Below are 14,905 nucleotides of genomic sequence, written 5' to 3'. Positions count from 1 at the left end.
TTCTTGAAAGGCAGGTCCTGCTTGACTAACTTGATCTCTTTCTATGATCCAGTGACCTGCCAGGATGGAAAGACTGTTGATGTGGTCTACCTTGACTTCAGCAAAGCCTATGACTTTGTATTCTCCTGGAGAAGCTGGCAGCCCGTGACTTGGACAGGTACACTCTTTGCTGGGTAAGGAGCTGACTGGAGGGCTGGGCCCAGAGAGTGGTGGTGAATGGAGTTAAATCCAGCTGGCGACCGGTCACAAGTGGTGTTCCCCAGGGATCGGTGCTGGGACCTGCCCTCTTCAGTATGTTTATTGATGACCTGGGAGAGGGCACGGAGTTCACCCTCAGTAAGTTTGCATGTGATACCAAGTTGGAAGGTAGTGTCAATCTGCCTGGTGGTAGTAAAGCCCTACAGAGGGATGTGGACAGGCTGAAGTCAGTGGGATGAGATTCAGCAAGACCAAATGCTGGGTCCTGCACTTTGGCCACAACAACTCCAGGTAACACCACAGGCTTGGTGCAAAGTGGCTGAAAGACTGTGTAGAGGAAAGGAACCTGAATATATTGGGCGATGCTCGGCTGAACATGATCCAACAGTGTGCCCAGGTGGCCAAGAAGGCCAATGGTATTGTGGCTTGTATCAGAAATAGTGCTGCCAGCAGAAGCAGGGAAGTAATTTTGCCTCTGTACTCAACACTGGTGAGGCCGTATCTTGAGTACTGTGTTCAGTTTTGGGCCCCTCACTGCAAAAAAGACATCAAGGCCCTGGAGCATGTTAAGAGAAGGGCAATGAAGCCGGTGAGGGGTCTGGAGCACAGACCTTATGAGGAGTGGTTGAGGGAGTTGGGTTAGAAGCAAAGGTTAAAGGTTACCCATTTTTGGGTTTGGTTGAAGGGTTTTGCTTTTCAGTTAGGGTTAAGGGTTACCCATTTGGGTTGAGGCTTAAGGGTTAATTTAACATTTTGTTTTAGGTTTAAGGGTTATGGATTATCATTTTGTGGTTTGTGTTAAGAATTTCAGTTCTGGTTTAGGGTTGTCAGTAACCCGTTTGGGTTAAGGGTTTACCATTTGGGTTACAGTTAAGGGTTAAGGATTACTTATTTGGGTTAAGAGTTAAGGCTTAACCTTTTGGGTTGAGGATTAAAAGTTACTCATTTGGGTTAGGAATAAGGTTTATCTGTTTGAGTTAATGGTTAGGGTTAAAGGTTATCATTTCGGGTTAGGCTTAAGGGAAAAGGATTAAAATTTTGGCTTAGGGTTAATGGTTACCCATTTGTGTTAAGGTTAAAGGCGAAGGGTTACCGTTTTTGTTTGAGATAAGGATTGCAGTTCTGGGTTAGTGTCAAGGGTTTAGAGTTACTCATTTGGATTGAAGTTTAAGGGTTAACATTTTGGTTTAGGTTTAAGGATTACCCTTTTGGGTTAGGGTTAAGTGTTACACTTTTTTGGTAGTATTAAGGGACTTGGGATACTCATTTGAATTATGGTTAAGGGTTACCTATTTGTGTTAAGGCAAAGGGTTAATGGCTACCCTTTTGGGTTGGGGTTAGGTGATTCCCCTTTGTGTTAGGGTTAAGGGTTACCCATTTAGCTTAGGACTAAGAGTTACCCATTTGCATTACGGCTAAGAGTTACTCATTTAGTTTAGAGTTAAGGATTATTTATTTGGGTTATATCTAAGGGTTACCATTCAATGTTATGATTAAGGGTTATTTATTTGGGTTATAGATAAGAGTTACCATTGAATGTTATGGTTAAGGGTTGAGGGTTTCCCTTCTGGGTGAGGATTAAAGGTTACTGTTTTGTGTTATTGGTAAGGGCTACCCTTCTTTGTTAAGAGAAATGTTTACCCTTTTGATTTAGATTTAAGGATTAAACTTTGTTTTTTGAGATTAGGGATAAGGGTTACCCATTTAGGTTAGAGTAAAGGGTCACGCAATGACCATTTGGGTTAGGGTTAAAAGTTACACTTTTGTATTAGCATCAAGGGTTACCCATCTGGGGAATGGTTAAGGGGTAAGGGTTACCAATTTGTGTTAAGGTTAACACTAACAGTTAAGGGTTACACATTTGTATTAAAGATATATCTTTTTGAATAAGGGTTAATGGTTACCACTTAGTGTTAGGGTAAAGGATTACTATTTTGAGTTAGTGTTAAAGCTTACCCTTTTGAGATATGGTTAGTGCTGATTGTGTTAGTGCTATGTGTTACCATTTGGAGTTAGTGCTAATGGTTTACTATTTGTTTTAGTGTTATGTGCAAACCTTTTGGATTATGGTTAAGGGTTACACTTTTGGTTTAGGGTTAAGTGCTAAGATTTACACTAAGTGCTAAGAATTTTGGTTATTGTTAAGGGAATCCCATTTTGGTTAGCATTAAGAATTACCCATTTGGGTAACTGTTAAGGGTTAATATTTTGGATTAGTATTAGTTTTAAGGGTCACCTATATGGGTTATGGATAAGGGTTACTTTGTTGTGTTAGGGTTAAGGGTTAAAGGCTAACATTTTTGCCCATTTATGTTGAGGCTTTAGGGTTACCATTTTGTGTTGTGGTTAAGGGATATCCATTTGAGTCATGGTTAAGGGTTAACACTTTTGGGTTAGGGCTGAGGATTACACAATAGGACTTAAGGTTGTGGGTTATCCAATTGGGTTGAGAGTTAAGGGTTACTCATCTGGGACAGGGCTAAGCATTAGGGGTTACTCTTTTGGGTTAGGGTAAAGAGTGCTGGGTTGTCCATTTTTTGAAGGTTAAGGGTTACCTTTTGGGACAAGGGTTGGAAGTTATTCTTTAGAGTAAGGGTTCAGTAATACCTTTTTCGCTTAGGGTGGGTGGCCATTTTGGATTGTGGTTAATGCTTAACGGTAACAATTTCAGGTTAAGGATAATGGTCACCAATTTAAGTTAGGGTTAAGGGATCAGAGTTACCCATTTCGGCAATGTTTTCTTTTTGAGATGGAATAGTTAAGGGTTACCCTTCTGGTTTATGTTAAAGAGTTAAGGGTTATCCACTTCAGAGGAGTATTAACATTACACTTTTTAGTTAGGCTTAAGAATTATAAATTCTTTGGGTTTGGGTTATGGATTATCCTTTTGGGTTAGGCTTAAGGCTTAAAGGTTATTCTTTTGGGTAGGCATTCAGGGTTAAGGGTTAGCATTTTGGGTTAGACTTAAGGGCTACCCATTTCAGTTTGAGTTAATGGTTACCCCTTTGGGTTAGGGTTAAGTGCTTAGTGTTACCCTTTTGATTTATGGGATAACATTCTGGTTTAGGTTTATATGTTAAGGCTTACTCAGTCGTGTTAGGGTTAAGGGTTACTGTTTCTGGTAAATGGATAAGTGTTCCTATATTTTATTATGGTTAAGGGTTAACAGTTCCTTGTTTCGGTTAGTTTTAAGGGTTATTCTTTTGGCTTAAGATTAAGGGCTTAGGGGTAACCATTTGTGTTAAGATTAAGGATTACTGTTTTGGGTTAGGGTTAATGTTTAAGGGTTACTATTTTGGGTTAGGGTTAAGTGTTACCCATTTGGGTTAAGGATAAAAGTTATCATTTTAGTTTAGGGTTAAGGGATACCATTTGGTGTTAGGGTTAAGGGATGACACTTACCATTTTGCGTTAGGGTTAAGAGTTATCTTTTTGGATTAGTGTTAAAGGTTACCAATTTGTGTTGCTGTTATGGGCTATCTTTCAGGGTTAGGGTAAATGGTTAAACCGTTGTGCTAGTGTAAATGGTTACATTTAAGGGTTAAGACTGAGGGTGAACATTTTTGTAGTGGTCAGATCCTTCAAGCCACCCCGTGAAAAGTCCACTTGTTCCACTTCTGCTTACCTTTAAAACCATAAGCAGAAGTACTGTGCCATGGTGACACCCACCGCTCGCCCCTTGAGATAATTCACAGTTGTCAGTTACAGTCTCTTCACCTCAGGAAGTGAGCTTTGAGCCAAGAAAAAAAGAAGGGTTCATTAAACCGTCTTTCTCACCATCTGGTAGCTCAAAGGTTGCTTGAAATGGATGCATGTGACCTTGGTAGTGAAGAAGAAGAAAAGAAAAAGAAGCAAAGAAATCTCAAACAAACAAACAGCAAAATGGAAAGGGGGAGTGAGGGGATGGTAAGGGAGAGTTAAATGTTACAGAATTGCTACAAAAGATTTCTTGTTCTTGGTTACAAATTTTGCCATGATCTGTTGGGCTTGTACATCTGTTGAAGTGGTTACAAAGTTGAATCAAACATGCAAGCATAGAAAGAACAAACAGAAGAGTTACAACAGCACACAATAGATAAAAGAGAATACGTTTCACCCATGGGCAATTTGTTTAACAATTTTATCATTATCGTTCAATTTATAGACAGCAATTAGTCATTCTTTAGAGTCAGTTTGCCACAGACATCACCTAGTGACTAAAATCAGTTAATGCATAACAAAATGTTCATCTTCAGGACTGGTGACATGAATTTGATACTAGGAATAGAAAGTAGAAAGTGAAAAGAGACAGAAAAAAGAAGCCAAGTAATCATGCATTTAACAATATCAACTAAGAAAAAAAAACAATAAAAAAAAAAAGAGGTCCAATTAATACAGTTAGTCCGGTATTGTGTCAGCTGTTCCCCACCCTGGTAAGTCCCAGTGTTTGTGAAAGGAGAGTAAGCCAGAATCCAGGTGAACACAGACATGCTACATCCATCGTGTTCCTTAAGAAACAACATATCGAGCACTAACTGGTTTTGCAATGCCAACTTCAGTACTTCTTGTGCTTGAGAGATTAATTCTCCAAAAGCGTATCTAGTCCAACTTGACAATACATGAATTTGCCAAGTAATGTTATCAGACATGCTTTGTGGTTTTGCCAGGACCATAGATGGAGAAAATCTTTTTGAATATCATAGGGAATCTCTGCCAAGCGGTCAGAAAAACTGAATGCTCTATGTAGGCAGAGTGAAAGTATTACTATACCACACTGCAACACTGCATGTTGATCCAAGGTTAAATATGAAAAGAATTTTTCATTTTAGTATCTCAAAAGAAATTAAAATACCACGTGATATACATACCAGTTTAGCAAGTTCAAGTACTGTTATAATCTATAAAACATTCAGGGGTTACTGTGTGCAGGATACCCTACACTATAGAAGTTAATAGGGTTAAAATCAGAAAATAACATCACGGCCGCTGCGTCCGGGGACAGAAAAAGAAAAGAAATCCCGGCCACGGGGAAGCAAGAGAACCCACCAGGAACAGACCGAGCTGCCAACGCCAAAAGAAAGGTCGGGCAGCCAGCCTGGAGGAGTCCAGGCCTGCTGTCCAGCATGACAGCTGACACCGGACAAGAACAAAAGTCGAGCATCCATGCCCGGGAGGAGGACAGGGTAGCTACTGGGCATGCTGCTACGTCCACGAGAGATGCAACTTCTCCGCTACCTACCCCAAAGCAGTCCGGGGCTGCTAGCCAGAACAAGCATCTCTCTGGATGACGGAAAGCCCTCCAGGTCATGCCAAGGAGGAGGAAAGGGTAGCTACCGGGCATGGATCTACCCAGCCATCAGATGAACAGCCTGAAGACCACCCCCAGGGAAGAAGCAAGGACACCCAGGAGGCAGGAACCCATCCCTGCAATTGAGAAACACCTGCAAATCCAGCAGGCACTGGAGGAAAGCGCAGAGATGAGGCTTGGGTTAAACACGTAGGAAAATAAAAGAGAGAGAAACAATCAAGTGGGATCACGTCAGGGAAGCGAAGGCAAGCTCAAAGGAAAGGGAAGGGCATGGTGCCAAGGAAGCGAAAAGAAAGGGAGGGAAAAGGAGCGTGAAAAGAAAGGAAAAGGAGAGGAAAGCCATGGAAAGCAAAGAAAATCCATTTCAAAGGAAGAGAAAAGGAATCCACCAAGCAAGGCATGCAAAGAAAGGAACCGCGCAGTAAAGAAGCAACAGCAATGAAGAACAAACAATGCAAAAGCCGAGCCAGAGGAGCAGCAGAGAAAAGTAATCTGCAAATGCAAAGAAAGGAAAGAAAAGGAACACAGCAAAGCAAAGCAAGGCAAGGCAAAACCAATTAGAAAGATAGGAAAGAAAAAGGCTACAAAGCAAAGGAAAACAACACAGAGAGAAAAGGCCCATCGGACAGCTTGGCGCAGCATAGCAAAGCACAGCCAAGGAGGAATGAAAGAAAGAAAACTTGAAGCATTCCGCGGAAATAGCACGCACAACTGCCTCCTGAAAAGCCAAATGCAAAACAAAGCAGGTGAAAAAGCCAACCGGGGAGGATCCATTGGGACCTACCCCAACACAAAGAAACGCCTGGCAGCAACAGCCCGGGAGAACTCACAGCTGGCTGCTGACGATTTTGCCACCTGACCCAGAAGGCCTGCACGAGGCAGCACATGCTGAGGAACAGGTCGGTCCCTGGCTGCCACAGCACCTCGGCAGGAGGGGAAACATCTTGCTGAAATGGCAACATGGGCTACGCTGGAGTCTCGCTCGGACATTTCAGATCCTGCAAGAGAAAGACAAAAGGCCACACAACATCTAGCAAACAACACTGACCACTGGGAACAGCAGTAAGGATTCCAACAGAACACATTCAGGATTACCTCTTGTGTGGGAAACGGGACAGAAGACATGACTGCAGCTGCGTCCGGGGACAGAAAAAGAAAAGAAATCCCGGCCACGGGGAAGCAAGAGAACCCACCAGGAACAGACCGAGCTGCCAACGCCAAAAGAAAGGTCGGGCAGCCAGCCTGGAGGAGTCCAGGCCTGCTGTCCAGCATGACAGCAAACACCGGACAAGAACAAAAGTCAAGCATCCATGCCCGGGAGGAGGACAGGGTAGCTACTGGGCATGCTGCTACGTCCACGAGAGATGCAACTTCTCCGCTACCTACCCCAAAGCAGTCCGGGGCTGCTAGCCAGAACAAGCATCTCTCTGGATGACGGAAAGCCCTCCAGGTCATGCCAAGGAGGAGGAAAGGGTAGCTACCGGGCATGGATCTACCCAGCCATCAGATGAACAGCCTGAAGACCACCCCCAGGGAAGAAGCAAGGACACCCAGGAGGCAGGAACCCATCCCTGCAATTGAGAAACACCTGCAAATCCAGCAGGCACTGGAGGAAAGCGCAGAGACGAGGCTTGGGTTAAACACGTAGGAAAATAAAAGAGAGAGAAACAATCAAGAGGGATCACGTCAGGGAAGCGAAGGCAAGCTCAAAGGAAAGGGAAGGGCATGGCGCCAAGGAAGCGAAAGGAAGGGAGGGAAAAGGAGCGTGAAAAGAAAGGAAAAGGAGAGGAAAGCCATGGAAAGCAAAGAAAATCCATTTCAAAGGAAGAGAAAAGGAATCCACCAAGCAAGGCATGCAAGGCATGCAAAGAAAGGAACCGCGCGGTAAAGAAGCAACAGCAATGAAAAACAAACAATGCAAAAGCCGAGCCAGAGGAGCAGCAGAGAAAAGTCATCTGCAAATGCAAAGAAAGGAAAGGAACACAGTAAAGCAAAGCAAGGCAAGGCAAAACCAATTAGAAAGATAGGAAAGAAAAAGGCTACAAAGCAAAGGAAAACAACACAGAGAGAAAAGGCCCATCGGACAGCTTGGCGCAGCATAGCAAAGCACAGCCAAAGAGGAATGAAAGAAAGAAAACTTGAAGCATTCCGCGGAAATAGCACGCACAACTGCCTCCTGAAAAGCCACATTCAAAACAAAGCAGGTGAAAAAGCCAACCGGGGAGGATCCATTGGGACCTACCCCAACACAAAGAAACGCCTGGCAGCAACAGCCCGGGAGAACTCACAGCTGGCTGCTGACGACTTTGCCACCTGACCCAGAAGGCCTGCACGAGGCAGCACATGCTGAGGAACAGGTCGGTCCCTGGCTGCCACAGCACCTCGGCAGGAGGGGAAACATCTTGCTGAAATGGCAACATGGGCTACGCTGGAGTCTCGCTCGGACATTTCAGATCCTGCAAGAGAAAGACAAAAGGCCACACAACATCTAGCAAACAACACTGACCACTGGGAACAGCAGTAAGGATTCCAACAGAACACATTCAGGATTACCTCTTGTGTGGGAAACGGGACAGAAGACATGACTGCAGCTGCGTCCGGGGACAGAAAAAGAAAAGAAATCCCGGCCACGGGGAAGCAAGAGAACCCACCAGGAACAGACCGAGCTGCCAACGCCAAAAGAAAGGTCGGGCAGCCAGCCTGGAGGAGTCCAGGCCTGCTGTCCAGCATGACAGCAAACACCGGACAAGAACAAAAGTCGAGCATCCATGCCCGGGAGGAGGACAGGGTAGCTACTGGGCATGCTGCTACGTCCACGAGAGATGCAACTTCTCCGCTACCTACCCCAAAGCAGTCCGGGGCTGCTAGCCAGAACAAGCATCTCTCTGGATGATGGAAAGCCCTCCAGGTCATGCCAAGGAGGAGGAAAGGGTAGCTACCGGGCATGGATCTACCCAGCCATCAGATGAACAGCCTGAAAACCACCCCCAGGGAAGAAGCAAGGACACCCAGGAGGCAGGAACCCATCCCTGCAATTGAGAAACACCTGCAAATCCAGCAGGCACTGGAGGAAAGCGCAGAGACGAGGCTTGGGTTAAACACGTAGGAAAATAAAAGAGAGAGAAACAATCAAGAGGGATCACGTCAGGGAAGCGAAGGCAAGCTCAAAGGAAAGGGAAGGGCATGGCGCCAAGGAAGCGAAAGGAAGGGAGGGAAAAGGAGCGTGAAAAGAAAGGAAAAGGAGAGGAAAGCCATGGAAAGCAAAGAAAATCCATTTCAAAGGAAGAGAAAAGGAATCCACCAAGCAAGGCATGCAAGGCATGCAAAGAAAGGAACCGCGCGGTAAAGAAGCAACAGCAATGAAAAACAAACAATGCAAAAGCCGAGCCAGAGGAGCAGCAGAGAAAAGTCATCTGCAAATGCAAAGAAAGGAAAGGAACACAGTAAAGCAAAGCAAGGCAAGGCAAAACCAATTAGAAAGATAGGAAAGAAAAAGGCTACAAAGCAAAGGAAAACAACACAGAGAGAAAAGGCCCATCGGACAGCTTGGCGCAGCATAGCAAAGCACAGCCAAGGAGGAATGAAAGAAAGAAAACTTGAAGCATTCCGCGGAAATAGCACGCACAACTGCCTCCTGAAAAGCCAAATGCAAAACAAAGCAGGTGAAAAAGCCAACCGGGGAGGATCCATTGGGACCTACCCCAACACAAAGAAACGCCTGGCAGCAACAGCCCGGGAGAACTCACAGCTGGCTGCTGACGATTTTGCCACCTGACCCAGAAGGCCTGCACGAGGCAGCACATGCTGAGGAACAGGTCGGTCCCTGGCTGCCACAGCACCTCGGCAGGAGGGGAAACATCTTGCTGAAATGGCAACATGGGCTACGCTGGAGTCTCGCTCGGACATTTCAGATCCTGCAAGAGAAAGACAAAAGGCCACACAACATCTAGCAAACAACACTGACCACTGGGAACAGCAGTAAGGATTCCAACAGAACACATTCAGGATTACCTCTTGTGTGGGAAACGGGACAGAAGACATGACTGCAGCTGCGTCCGGGGACAGAAAAAGAAAAGAAATCCCGGCCACGGGGAAGCAAGAGAACCCACCAGGAACAGACCGAGCTGCCAACGCCAAAAGAAAGGTCGGGCAGCCAGCCTGGAGGAGTCCAGGCCTGCTGTCCAGCATGACAGCTGACACCGGACAAGAACAAAAGTCGAGCATCCATGCCCGGGAGGAGGACAGGGTAGCTACTGGGCATGCTGCTACGTCCACGAGAGATGCAACTTCTCCGCTACCTACCCCAAAGCAGTCCGGGGCTGCTAGCCAGAACAAGCATCTCTCTGGATGACGGAAAGCCCTCCAGGTCATGCCAAGGAGGAGGAAAGGGTAGCTACCGGGCATGGATCTACCCAGCCATCAGATGAACAGCCTGAAAACCACCCCCAGGGAAGAAGCAAGGACACCCAGGAGGCAGGAACCCATCCCTGCAATTGAGAAACACCTGCAAATCCAGCAGGCACTGGAGGAAAGCGCAGAGACGAGGCTTGGGTTAAACACGTAGGAAAATAAAAGAGAGAGAAACAATCAAGAGGGATCACGTCAGGGAAGCGAAGGCAAGCTCAAAGGAAAGGGAAGGGCATGGCGCCAAGGAAGCGAAAGGAAGGGAGGGAAAAGGAGCGTGAAAAGAAAGGAAAAGGAGAGGAAAGCCATGGAAAGCAAAGAAAATCCATTTCAAAGGAAGAGAAAAGGAATCCACCAAGCAAGGCATGCAAGGCATGCAAAGAAAGGAACCGCGCGGTAAAGAAGCAACAGCAATGAAAAACAAACAATGCAAAAGCCGAGCCAGAGGAGCAGCAGAGAAAAGTCATCTGCAAATGCAAAGAAAGGAAAGGAACACAGTAAAGCAAAGCAAGGCAAGGCAAAACCAATTAGAAAGATAGGAAAGAAAAAGGCTACAAAGCAAAGGAAAACAACACAGAGAGAAAAGGCCCATCGGACAGCTTGGCGCAGCATAGCAAAGCACAGCCAAGGAGGAACGAAAGAAAGAAAACTTGAAGCATTCCGCGGAAATAGCATGCACAACTGCCTCCTGAAAAGCCACATTCAAAACAAAGCAGGTGAAAAAGCCAACCGGGGAGGATCCATTGGGACCTACCCCAACACAAAGAAACGCATGGCAGCAACAGCCCGGGAGAACTCACAGCTGGCTGCTGACGATTTTGCCACCTGACCCAGAAGGCCTGCACGAGGCAGCACATGCTGAGGAACAGGTCGGTCCCTGGCTGCCACAGCACCTCGGCAGGAGGGGAAACATCTTGCTGAAATGGCAACATGGGCTACGCTGGAGTCTCGCTCGGACATTTCAGATCCTGCAAGAGAAAGACAAAAGGCCACACAACATCTAGCAAACAACACTGACCACTGGGAACAGCAGTAAGGATTCCAACAGAACACATTCAGGATTACCTCTTGTGTGGGAAACGGGACAGAAGACATGACTGCAGCTGCGTCCGGGGACAGAAAAAGAAAAGAAATCCCGGCCACGGGGAAGCAAGAGAACCCACCAGGAACAGACCGAGCTGCCAACGCCAAAAGAAAGGTCGGGCAGCCAGCCTGGAGGAGTCCAGGCCTGCTGTCCAGCATGACAGCTGACACCGGACAAGAACAAAAGTCGAGCATCCATGCCCGGGAGGAGGACAGGGTAGCTACTGGGCATGCTGCTACGTCCACGAGAGATGCAACTTCTCCGCTACCTACCCCAAAGCAGTCCGGGGCTGCTAGCCAGAACAAGCATCTCTCTGGATGACGGAAAGCCCTCCAGGTCATGCCAAGGAGGAGGAAAGGGTAGCTACCGGGCATGGATCTACCCAGCCATCAGATGAACAGCCTGAAAACCACCCCCAGGGAAGAAGCAAGGACACCCAGGAGGCAGGAACCCATCCCTGCAATTGAGAAACACCTGCAAATCCAGCAGGCACTGGAGGAAAGCGCAGAGACGAGGCTTGGGTTAAACACGTAGGAAAATAAAAGAGAGAGAAACAATCAAGAGGGATCACGTCAGGGAAGCGAAGGCAAGCTCAAAGGAAAGGGAAGGGCATGGCGCCAAGGAAGCGAAAGGAAGGGAGGGAAAAGGAGCGTGAAAAGAAAGGAAAAGGAGAGGAAAGCCATGGAAAGCAAAGAAAATCCATTTCAAAGGAAGAGAAAAGGAATCCACCAAGCAAGGCATGCAAGGCATGCAAAGAAAGGAACCGCGCGGTAAAGAAGCAACAGCAATGAAAAACAAACAATGCAAAAGCCGAGCCAGAGGAGCAGCAGAGAAAAGTCATCTGCAAATGCAAAGAAAGGAAAGAAAAGGAACACAGTAAAGCAAAGCAAGGCAAGGCAAAACCAATTAGAAAGATAGGAAAGAAAAAGGCTACAAAGCAAAGGAAAACAACACAGAGAGAAAAGGCCCATCGGACAGCTTGGCGCAGCATAGCAAAGCACAGCCAAAGAGGAACGAAAGAAAGAAAACTTGAAGCATTCCGCGGAAATAGCACGCACAACTGCCTCCTGAAAAGCCAAATGCAAAACAAAGCAGGTGAAAAAGCCAACCGGGGAGGATCCATTGGGACCTACCCCAACACAAAGAAACGCCTGGCAGCAACAGCCCGGGAGAACTCACAGCTGGCTGCTGACGACTTTGCCACCTGACCCAGAAGGCCTGCACGAGGCAGCACATGCTGAGGAACAGGTCGGTCCCTGGCTGCCACAGCACCTCGGCAGGAGGGGAAACATCTTGCTGAAATGGCAACATGGGCTACGCTGGAGTCTCGCTCGGACATTTCAGATCCTGCAAGAGAAAGACAAAAGGCCACACAACATCTAGCAAACAACACTGACCACTGGGAACAGCAGTAAGGATTCCAACAGAACACATTCAGGATTACCTCTTGTGTGGGAAACGGGACAGAAGACATGACTGCAGCTGCGTCCGGGGACAGAAAAAGAAAAGAAATCCCGGCCACGGGGAAGCAAGAGAACCCACCAGGAACAGACCGAGCTGCCAACGCCAAAAGAAAGGTCGGGCAGCCAGCCTGGAGGAGTCCAGGCCTGCTGTCCAGCATGACAGCTGACACCGGACAAGAACAAAAGTCGAGCATCCATGCCCGGGAGGAGGACAGGGTAGCTACTGGGCATGCTGCTACGTCCACGAGAGATGCAACTTCTCCGCTACCTACCCCAAAGCAGTCCGGGGCTGCTAGCCAGAACAAGCATCTCTCTGGATGACGGAAAGCCCTCCAGGTCATGCCAAGGAGGAGGAAAGGGTAGCTACCGGGCATGGATCTACCCAGCCATCAGATGAACAGCCTGAAAACCACCCCCAGGGAAGAAGCAAGGACACCCAGGAGGCAGGAACCCATCCCTGCAATTGAGAAACACCTGCAAATCCAGCAGGCACTGGAGGAAAGCGCAGAGACGAGGCTTGGGTTAAACACGTAGGAAAATAAAAGAGAGAGAAACAATCAAGAGGGATCACGTCAGGGAAGCGAAGGCAAGCTCAAAGGAAAGGGAAGGGCATGGCGCCAAGGAAGCGAAAGGAAGGGAGGGAAAAGGAGCGTGAAAAGAAAGGAAAAGGAGAGGAAAGCCATGGAAAGCAAAGAAAATCCATTTCAAAGGAAGAGAAAAGGAATCCACCAAGCAAGGCATGCAAGGCATGCAAAGAAAGGAACCGCGCGGTAAAGAAGCAACAGCAATGAAAAACAAACAATGCAAAAGCCGAGCCAGAGGAGCAGCAGAGAAAAGTCATCTGCAAATGCAAAGAAAGGAAAGGAACACAGTAAAGCAAAGCAAGGCAAGGCAAAACCAATTAGAAAGATAGGAAAGAAAAAGGCTACAAAGCAAAGGAAAACAACACAGAGAGAAAAGGCCCATCGGACAGCTTGGCGCAGCATAGCAAAGCACAGCCAAGGAGGAACGAAAGAAAGAAAACTTGAAGCATTCCGCGGAAATAGCACGCACAACTGCCTCCTGAAAAGCCACATTCAAAACAAAGCAGGTGAAAAAGCCAACCGGGGAGGATCCATTGGGACCTACCCCAACACAAAGAAACGCCTGGCAGCAACAGCCCGGGAGAACTCACAGCTGGCTGCTGACGATTTTGCCACCTGACCCAGAAGGCCTGCACGAGGCAGCACATGCTGAGGAACAGGTCGGTCCCTGGCTGCCACAGCACCTCGGCAGGAGGGGAAACATCTTGCTGAAATGGCAACATGGGCTACGCTGGAGTCTCGCTCGGACATTTCAGATCCTGCAAGAGAAAGACAAAAGGCCACACAACATCTAGCAAACAACACTGACCACTGGGAACAGCAGTAAGGATTCCAACAGAACACATTCAGGATTACCTCTTGTGTGGAAAACGGGACAGAAGACATGACTGCAGCTGCGTCCGGGGACAGAAAAAGAAAAGAAATCCCGGCCACGGGGAAGCAAGAGAACCCACCAGGAACAGACCGAGCTGCCAACGCCAAAAGAAAGGTCGGGCAGCCAGCCTGGAGGAGTCCAGGCCTGCTGTCCAGCATGACAGCTGACACCGGACAAGAACAAAAGTCGAGCATCCATGCCCGGGAGGAGGACAGGGTAGCTACTGGGCATGCTGCTACGTCCACGAGAGATGCAACTTCTCCGCTACCTACCCCAAAGCAGTCTGGGGCTGCTAGCCAGAACAAGCATCTCTCTGGATGACGGAAAGCCCTCCAGGTCATGCCAAGGAGGAGGAAAGGGTAGCTACCGGGCATGGATCTACCCAGCCATCAGATGAACAGCCTGAAAACCACCCCCAGGGAAGAAGCAAGGACACCCAGGAGGCAGGAACCCATCCCTGCAATTGAGAAGCACCTGCAAATCCAGCAGGCACTGGAGTGTGGAGAGATTTACTGATGACTGGCTGACTGAGAAAAGCCATGCAGACACTGTGCAGCTGGTTAAGCAACCTTGTTACGTGCAAGGTCAGGTATGAGAACTAGGAACAAAACAGGATGCCAATGGAGAAAGCCGGCAACAGTGTTTTGAGAAGTCTGTAAGAGAGTGTTTGCTGTGAGATAACCACAGAGCACAAAGTTAGGCGTAGTTGACACTGACTAGCGAGCCAATCCTGAGCTCCACTTTAGCAGTATGTATGAGCCTATTATCCACACTATAAATGTACATGCAGCTGAAACAATAAACGAGATTTGCTGATTATCTACTATGGCCGTCGCATTTCTCCCGCTGATTTCCTACACTGGAGGAAAGCGCAGAGACGAGGCTTGAGTTAAACACGTCGGAAAAGAAGAGAGAGAGAAACAATCAAGAGAGATCACGTCAGGGAAGCGAAGGTAAGCTCAAAGGAAAGGGAAGGGCATGGCGCCAAGGAAGCGAAAGGAAGGGAGGGAA

The 14,905-nt window shown here is 47.5% G+C and overlaps 1 long non-coding RNA gene across 5 annotated transcripts; it reads right to left on the bottom strand.

Moving 5' to 3' along the window:
* Positions 1 to 5,880: 5,880 nt before the first annotated feature.
* LOC121107712 lies at positions 5,881 to 14,535 on the bottom strand. 5 transcript variants are annotated; one of them, XR_005842065.1, is made up of 4 exons: positions 10,690 to 14,535; positions 6,872 to 9,399; positions 6,581 to 6,693; positions 5,881 to 6,483 (listed from the first exon to the last, which is right to left on the bottom strand). It is a non-coding gene; the product is annotated as an uncharacterized LOC121107712 (long non-coding RNA). The 5 variants fall into 5 exon arrangements; XR_005842063.1 differs by having other exon boundaries at positions 5,881 to 6,693; positions 6,872 to 7,941; positions 8,039 to 9,399; XR_005842062.1 differs by having other exon boundaries at positions 5,881 to 6,693; positions 10,690 to 10,857; positions 10,955 to 14,535.
* Positions 14,536 to 14,905: the final 370 nt, after the last annotated feature.

The sequence above is a fragment of the Gallus gallus genome, chromosome 1 (genome assembly GCF_016699485.2).
Source record: "Gallus gallus isolate bGalGal1 chromosome 1, bGalGal1.mat.broiler.GRCg7b, whole genome shotgun sequence".
Classification (NCBI taxonomy): Eukaryota; Metazoa; Chordata; class Aves; order Galliformes; family Phasianidae; genus Gallus; species Gallus gallus.
Note: the sequence above shows the minus strand (reverse complement) of the source record. Positions and strands in the feature narration are given on the sequence as shown.